The sequence below is a fragment of the Myotis brandtii genome, unplaced genomic scaffold (assembly GCF_000412655.1).
Source record: "Myotis brandtii unplaced genomic scaffold, ASM41265v1 scaffold911, whole genome shotgun sequence".
Classification (NCBI taxonomy): Eukaryota; Metazoa; Chordata; class Mammalia; order Chiroptera; family Vespertilionidae; genus Myotis; species Myotis brandtii.
In genome coordinates this window covers 516,637-524,992 of record NW_005371751.1, presented here as the reverse complement: position 1 = coordinate 524,992, position 8,356 = coordinate 516,637, and positions in this window count along the sequence as shown.

Genomic DNA, 8,356 nt, shown 5'->3' with positions numbered 1-8,356 from the left:
CTCTGCGCGCCTCCCCGCCCCCGGCGTCCTGGAGGCAGGGAGCCTCCCCACTGGCCAGATGTGGAAGGCGAGTTCGGTGACTTAGAAGGTCCGAGATGCCCCGAGATGGGAGCACTTCGCGCGGGAGACCCCTGGCTGTGCTCCAGCCCCAGTGACCCCAGAGCCTCCTTGGGTACCACCCGGCATCGGTGGGCGGGGGAGAGGCGCGCGCACCTGGCCAGCTCCTGGGCCGCCTCCCGCTGGCCCCGAGCCGGGAGGTTTGCCAACCTGTGCAGGGGGCTGGCTGGCGGTGCTGCTCCCAGCGCTCGGGGGTATTCAAGTGGAACCTTCAACCCCAATCGTTTCCCCAAGGGAGCGAGAGAAAGCCTGCCTCCTGCCTAGGATGGGTTTATCTCGCTTTCCCCACATAAGCCCCGAGGCCGGACTGATGCTAGGAGCAGCCTGGGTTCCGTTCGGTAGCTTTTGAGCACTTTCCGGGGGCCAGGCGCCCTGCGAGGCGATGGGCAGGGGGCACTGAAAGCCGAGTTAGACACAGACCATAGAAGGAGGTCACCGTCCGTCGGGCGAAAAGATGGGCACGGATGTGGGCGATGTCCGTATTGTGGACGGGACGGCTGCGCCTGTCCCCTGCCCAGTGCCCCAGCATAAACGCTGGGCTATATCCCCAGCCTTTCATCCAACCTGCGGGTCTCGGGCCCCTCCCTCCCTTTTCTTCCCTCGCGAATGGTCTTCCTCTCTTGGGCAAAACAAAACAAAATAAAACTTAGTTAATGCTCCTGTACGGCCTGCTACACATATTCATTTATAATCCCGAAACATTTGTTTTTTGTTCAGCTCCCCTTGGAGGAGGGGGCGAGGGGGTGAGGGGGCGGGTTCACTCTGCTTGCACCTAGGACGCTGTGTGAGCTGTGAGATCGCAGCCCTTTCACCACTGAGACGTCCTCCCGGGAGCCAAGCGCCGCCACCCTGGGAAAGCCCGTGTCCTCGCGCCCGATGCCCGCAGGCCAGAGAGGCCCAGCGTCTAAGGACTGCCTCCCTGGCCCCTGCTCCTGGCCCTGCGGCGGGATCCTTTCTGTGCCCGGGCCGCTCCTGGCTGAAAACACCTTGACCCAGACTCGCTCAACCTCGACTTTGAGTCACATTTTTCCTTTTCGAAAATTACACTTTAAAATGAATTTTCAGGAAAAAAAAAATACAAAGACGGTTATTTCTATTATCTCAAATTGACTATCAGTTACATTTTGGTATCGCTACTTCCAGCTATGTTTTTAAATCACTTGGTACAATACATGTACATTGTAAAAAATGAAAACTATGCAGGAAAATACAGAAGATAAAAGAAAATCAAATTTTTATCAGTCAGAAATAACTCTCATGAATATTAGATAAGTCCCAGACATCTTTGTAAACATGTATATGGCATAGAAATATATATGGATTATGAATATTATATAAATACCAGGCATTTTTAGACATATATATTATAGAAATATATCTACACATATATTATATATGTGTGTGTGTGTGTGTGTGTATGTATGTGTATATATATATGGATAAATGCAGGGTTAAAATAAATGTCTTAAAATATCAACACCTTATAGTTGCTATTTTTAAATCTAAGATATTTCCTTTTCTTTTAATAGAAGAAAAGAAAGCTAACATGAAGCTGAAGGAATTGTTAAAAGTTAAGTGTTTGGGGTTTTGTTTTTTTTTACTACATTTCCCTCAATAATTCTGGGAAGATTCGGAAGAGATGATGGACAAGAAGAGAGTGAGGTAATGGTGTTTTGTTTGGAGATCGCTCTATGTTAGAGAGCAGGCCACTCCCTGCTGGGACGTTAGCTCATCGCCTCCCACCTCTCCTCTCCGTAGGGCACCTCCTACAGCTGTTAGTTGTGTTATTGTGTTTCACTTGCCACCGTCCATTCTGTATCTGAAATGCCCACGCTTCCTTGGGATTGGCTCTGTAATTACAGAAGGTTATGCTCACAACCAGTCCTTCCCTTTCCTACATCTGCTTCCTTTATCTTCAAAATCCACTCATTCATTTATCACGCATGCACCAGGCACCTACAGGACGGGCCAGGTCCCTGCTTTGGAGAAGGTTCCATTTGAGTAAGAAGAAGCAGACAAATAAGCCAATTGGCAAAGGTGCTTTCAACAGTGACAACCGCTATTGAGAGGGTAAATCTGCATGGAGAGCTAGAGAGGGAGGGGGCAGGAGGGAAACCAACCCCAGACAATCTGACCAAGCAGCAGCCAGCCATGCAGACTGGAGAGCGTGTTCCAGGCCAAGGGAACGTCAAGGGCAGAGGCTCGGAGGAACATGGAAACAAGATCATCAATCATTTCACAAAGGCTTATTGAGTCAGACAGGCACACAGTGGCAGCCACGGCGTTCTACTCCTAGGCCAGGAGTCACGTGTCTTCAGCGGGCCATTCTATCCCCAGCTCAGTGAATTATGTAGAAGCCATGAGTGAATGAATGGACAGACATCCCGGACCTTGTGATAGCAGAAGAAGGGCCAGGTGCCAGGTGTAGGAGACGCGCAAAGGGAGCCATCTAATTGGCACAGGCCGAGAAGGCTCCCAGGGGAAGTGGAGTCTGAGCGGGACCTGAAAAGCGCTTGCAGTTCTCCAGTTTGACCGAGCGGAGAATGGGGCATTTGAGCCAAGGGAACAGCATGCATGCTTGTGGAGGCTGACAAACTATAAACAGTTCAGGGCCGAGGGAGTATAAATCACTGTTGGAAAAGCGGTGCAGGGTAGGCCAGATTCTGAGAGGCCTCTATTGCACGCCGAGGGATTTAGCCTGGGCCCTAAAGAAAGGAGGGGGCTTCTGAGGATTTGTGAGCAGGACCAAGATACAGGGGCTGTCTTACTTGGTAGAAAGATGGCATTGCTGTCAGGCACAGAACAGATTTCTGGGGGACATGATGAGAAACAAGGAGACCCATTAAGACAGTGATGGCGAACCTATGACACGCGAACTCATTTTTTTGGTTGATTTTTCTTCGTTAAATGGCATTTAAATATATAAAATAAATATCAAAAATATAAGTCTTCGTTTTACTATGGTTGCAAAGATCAAAAAATTTCTATATGTGACACGGCACCAGAGTTAAGTTAGGGTTTTTCAAAATGCTGACACGCCGAGCTCAAAAGGTTCGCCATCGCTGCATTAGGAGGTGGCAGCAAACATCCTGATAAGAACCAGTAAAGAGCCTGGACCCTAGAAGTTGCCTTGGGAACAGAGAGAAAGGTGAATGCAAAGGACATTTACAAAACCAACCCACATTGCCCAGCCGGTGTGGCTCAGTGGTTGAGTATTGACCTATGAACCAGGAGGTCATGGTTCAATTCCCAGTCAGGGCACATGCCCAGGTTGCAGGCTCAATCCCCAGTGTGAGGCATGCAGCAGGCAGCCGATCAATGATTCTCTCTCATCATTGATGTTTCTATCTCTCTCTCCCTTGCCCTTCCTCTCTGAAATAAATATATATATATTGAAAACACACACACACACACACACACACACACACACACACACACACGATAAGTCTACGGAACAGGGAGGAATCAAGGGTGAGGGCCAGGTTGCTGGTTTCAGCAGTTGGGGGTTGGTCCCGTCCATTTCCCTACAGTATTAAATATTTTTTATTAAATATGCCTTTAAATACTTAACAATGTACTCTGTGCCTATGGAGCCTAAGAGATGTAGCCGTTTCTCTCTCCCTGAGCACTTTGACTCTTTCCAGTCAGTCATTCTTCATCGTGCAGAAAACTGACATGGAAATCCTGGAGCAGGAGTCTCGGTGGGAACTGCGAAGGCGGACCTGGGAGGTCAAAGAGAATGAGGATTTTTGAAACTCTGCCTACTGACACGTTGTTCTTTGGGAAGGTTTTATCTGTGAGCCTGCACATGTCCTTGTAGTTCCAACCAAGATGTTCTTTGTCTTGGGAGACAAAGATGGGAGCACAGTTTAATGAGATAGAAAGAGAGAGAAGCATTTCAGTTTAATGAGATAGAAAGAGAGAGAGGAAAGAGGAGGAGAGAGAGAAAGAAAGAAAGAAAGAAAGAAAGAAAGAAAGAAAGAAAGAAAGAGAGAGAGAGAGAAAGAAAGAGAGAAAGGAAGAAAGAGAATCGCATCACATTTTTGTTTTAATTGCATGTTGAATTATTGCCAACAAAGACTACTCACATATGTGTTTATTGGCTCATTGCACTTTTTTAACGAACATATTTCACTCTGGCCCTATGCCCATTTTTCTAGGGAGGTGGGGTTTTTTTACTTTTTGGTATTTGTTCCCCAAATTAAGTCCCTTTTCTTATTTTCTTTCTTCCTTCCATCCTTCCTTCTTCTTTTGTCAAAAGCAGCTCACTATTTAAAAAACCAGCAAATATACCACCCACCAGAAATAGTCATTGTTAAGTCTTGGCTATATATCCTTCTGAATACTTACACACACACACACACACACACACACACACACACAGATTTTTCATCAGGAAAATAGAATCAATTCCACATTATTTGTAGTCTATTTGGGTTACTTAATATGATATCACAATCGTCTTTCCATGGCAGTACATATATTTCTGCAACATTATTTTTTAATAGTCCTGTAGCATTCCATTGTACGTTTCTATCATATTTTACTTAACCAGTACCTTATTGCTGGCAATTCATCTCACTTGCAAATTTTCATTATTAAACACAGTACTGCTACACACATCCTTGTGACTAAAACTTTGCATATGTCCTTAAGGATTTCCTTCGGGTAAATTCCAAGAAGTGACTTATGGGATATTAACACTTTGTTTGCCATATAAATTGTGACTATTTCTGCCTGATCTCTGACTTGCCTTTTCTTTTTGTGTATAAAGGCTTGTTTTATCAATTTGCTTTAATCTCAAGACGCTCATATTTACTCATCCTGGGATTTGTGATGTGTTCTTATTGTCTCTATGTTCAAAAGTCATTACTGAGAGCTCATTTACCTCCTGTAGGGCACATGCTGGTTGGTGCCCCAATACCCACTCACCCAGTAATCAGCCTATGCCTAGGAGGGAATTCCACCTCTCTCGCTAGTGATCCATCCGGGATGCACCGCCTGACCCAATTCTGGACAACAGATGTGAAAGGAAGGCTTTCAGAGAACCGCAGTGAAAAACTGACTCTAAGCCAGAGACCAAAGACATATTGCTTCTCTTCTTGGGTTCAAAGAAAACAAGGATATGTGTCTCTGTTGTTTAACACAGGGGTTGCCCTTAGAAGTGTTTTCAGCAGCAGTAACAGGAAAAGGGGCTTTCACCAAATAAGGGCTTCTATTTCCCATTAACTAGGAGCCTGGAGACCACCTGGTAGAGGTGCGGTGGCTCATGCGTAGCTGTCGGGTGGCTGGTGCAGCCTTAGGCATCACCTCCATGGTGAAAGCAGAAAAATGTGTGCCGAGTGGCCTCAGCCGAGACTGACCCTGTTCCCAGACAAAGCCAGTCTTCCCAGCAGCCCTCGGTGGGCATCCAGTCTCATTGGCCAGAACTGTCAAGTGGCCTCTGCTACCTCCAAGTGAAGCTGCAGTCGCAGATACTTGGGTTTTGCAACCTCCATAGCAAAGGCAGCCAAGCAGGAAGCAACAAGGAATTGGGCCGTGTTGACCAGCGGCCTGTGTCTGCCTCTGCCAATTTGAGCTCAGGTTTCTGATCTGAAATAGAAGGCCTGGATTTTTTTTTTTCTTTCTTCTAGTTGTATTAACAGTCTCCATGTTGACTTCTAAACTTCCTGATCTGTCTGAAAATTGTCTCCATTAGATTTTGGAATTCTGGAACTTTCCTTACAACTACCCCGGAATATGCAAACACACACAGACACAGCAAACCCTGCGAATACTCTGAGGGCTGATGTTCAGAAGTCTGTGCTGAGAAGCTTGTCCCTGGTCCTCGGGGTCAGGAGGACTTAGGAAGGCCTGTTGCTGAATCCTGTCCTGTGCCGGCTGATGTGGCGTCCTAGGTCAGTGTAACCCTCCTGAGCTAAACTTGTAGAGGCCGTGCCCTAGCGCCCAAGTTAGCAAGTCTGCAGCTTTGAGAAATGCCTGTTTTAGACCCAGAGACCAAGTCAGACGCCACCCACCGAAGGGAAGGTCTTCAAAGGAGTCACTGGGTTCGAGATACTGAAAATGACTCCGAGAGACAGAGATGACTGCAAGGAAAATTCCAGTCATCAAGTACCCAATCTCCCCCCACTACAGTATGGATAGGTATATACTTACGTATATATTTTTATTTTAAAAAAAAAAAAACTTCGTGGATGCTGCGAAGCAAGGCATGGGCTTTGGGCCAAAGAGAGCTCAGTGGGGATCTGCAATGAACTTTCACCAGGTCTCTGAGTCTGTTTCCTCATCTGAGCAGTGAAAACAGTAACACCTACTTCACGGCATGCTTGTGGGGATATGGTCAGAGATAAGATAAATTCCGGGAGGAAGGTCCTGTCCGCCTTTGTAATGTAGCTGCCCAGTCTGGGTGCAGCATTTGTATCTTCTTTTTTTAAATATATTTTTATTGATTTCAGAGAAGAAGGGAGAGGGAGAGAGAGAGATGGAAGCATCAATGATGAGAGAGAATCATTGATCAGCTTCCTCCTGCACACCCCACATTGGAGATCGAGCCCAAAACCCAGGCATGTGCCCTGACCAGGAATAGAACCATGACCTCCTGGTTCACAGGTCAATGCTCAACCACTGAGCCACGCCGACCTGGCTATTTTTATCTTCTTGATTTTTTTCTTAATAGTATAGCTTGATATTTTCTTATTTTTACATTTTGTGTATTGGCTATCCTCATCCCCCCTCATGGGAATGTGAGCTCTAAGCACAGAGGGGGAAAGTCACTTTACTAAAGTCACAAGACCTTATCTGTCTTGTTCATCTCTGTTTCCTCAGGGCCTAGTTTATAGCAGTTACTCAATAAAACATGTTAAATATTTATAGCCTGAGTACAGCACCTAAGGGGTAGTCTCACGCCTAGTAAGTGCCTAGTAAATGTCAGTTCCCTTCTACTCTTTCTCCAATACCTAGGCAGTAAGCTATTTTGTAATAAGACCAACTCTCAGCATCAAAAACAGGATCCTAGTTCCAGCTTTGTTAGTGCAGAGCTGTGTGACTTTAGTAAAGTGACTTTCCCTCTCTGGGCTTCTGCTCTGTTTCCTTATCTGTAGAAGGAGAGGATCCAAGGAGATGATCACCTCCAGGCCTCTCAGTCTGCAGCTTTGTGATCCTCATGACTTGCAGTTATTAGACATAACAAAGGCCACCCATTTTATCCGACATTCCCTGCCAGAGGAAAGGGGACACCTCACAGAGAGATCTGTTTCCATGGAACCTTGCCTTGATGACTGATTGCAACAACCAGACTGTCATGGCTATTAGTAAAAGAGACCACAGTAACTTTCCAACCCAGCCCCTCTCTATGCGTGGGCTCCAAGAGGTGAAACAGACCTGCCCAAGTTCACACGGCTAGTTGCAGGCCAAACCGGGACTAGAACTAGGCTTCTGAACCCCTAATGTCTCTTTCCTCCCTTATATATGTCTCAGGGTACTTCTTTATTTTTTCTAGATGAACCCCTGCCTTTTATCTGTCCACTTGAATGAATAAATATCTGTTTTGGGAGAAGTTAGTGGCACCCCAATGCACACTGCTAAGGGAAGTTAGATGAATGGTCTCGCGTGACTCTTATGACTTGATTCATGATGAAACATAAACCAGTCCCTAATAGGCATGTGTTGTCACTTCCCACCAAGTTTCCTCAGCTGCTTGTCCAGTCCTGATTCAGGGGTTCACCATATTCCTGTCTTTCTTGGCTCCTGTATGCTTTATCCACCCAACTATCTAGACACAGTGGTCTCTCAGGCCCAAGGGTTTCTGAAGAAGTCAAATCTTTTCCTTACAATGTCCTAGATTTCTGTACTTGGGTCTCAGGTCAAAACAAGTTACCTGGAATCTACTTGTCTTTTCCAATTTGCTGAACACAAGATAACGATATTGTGTGGTCATGACACTGAACCTGGAGTCAACATTATCTGGTTACAATCTGCTTCTGCCGCTCTCCAGACACATGGTCAAAAATAAGTCCTACAGCCCTGGTCAGGTAGCTCATTTAGTTTTTGCATTGTTCCCATTTACCAAGGTTGAGAGGTTGTGGGTTTGATCCCCAGTCAGGGCACATACAAGAATCAATCAATGAATGCATAAATAAGTAGAACAGTAACTCTCTCTCTCTTTCTCTCTCTCTCTCTCTCTCTCTCTCTCTCAATTTCTCTTTCTCCCTCTAAAATCAATCAATAAAAGATTTTTCAA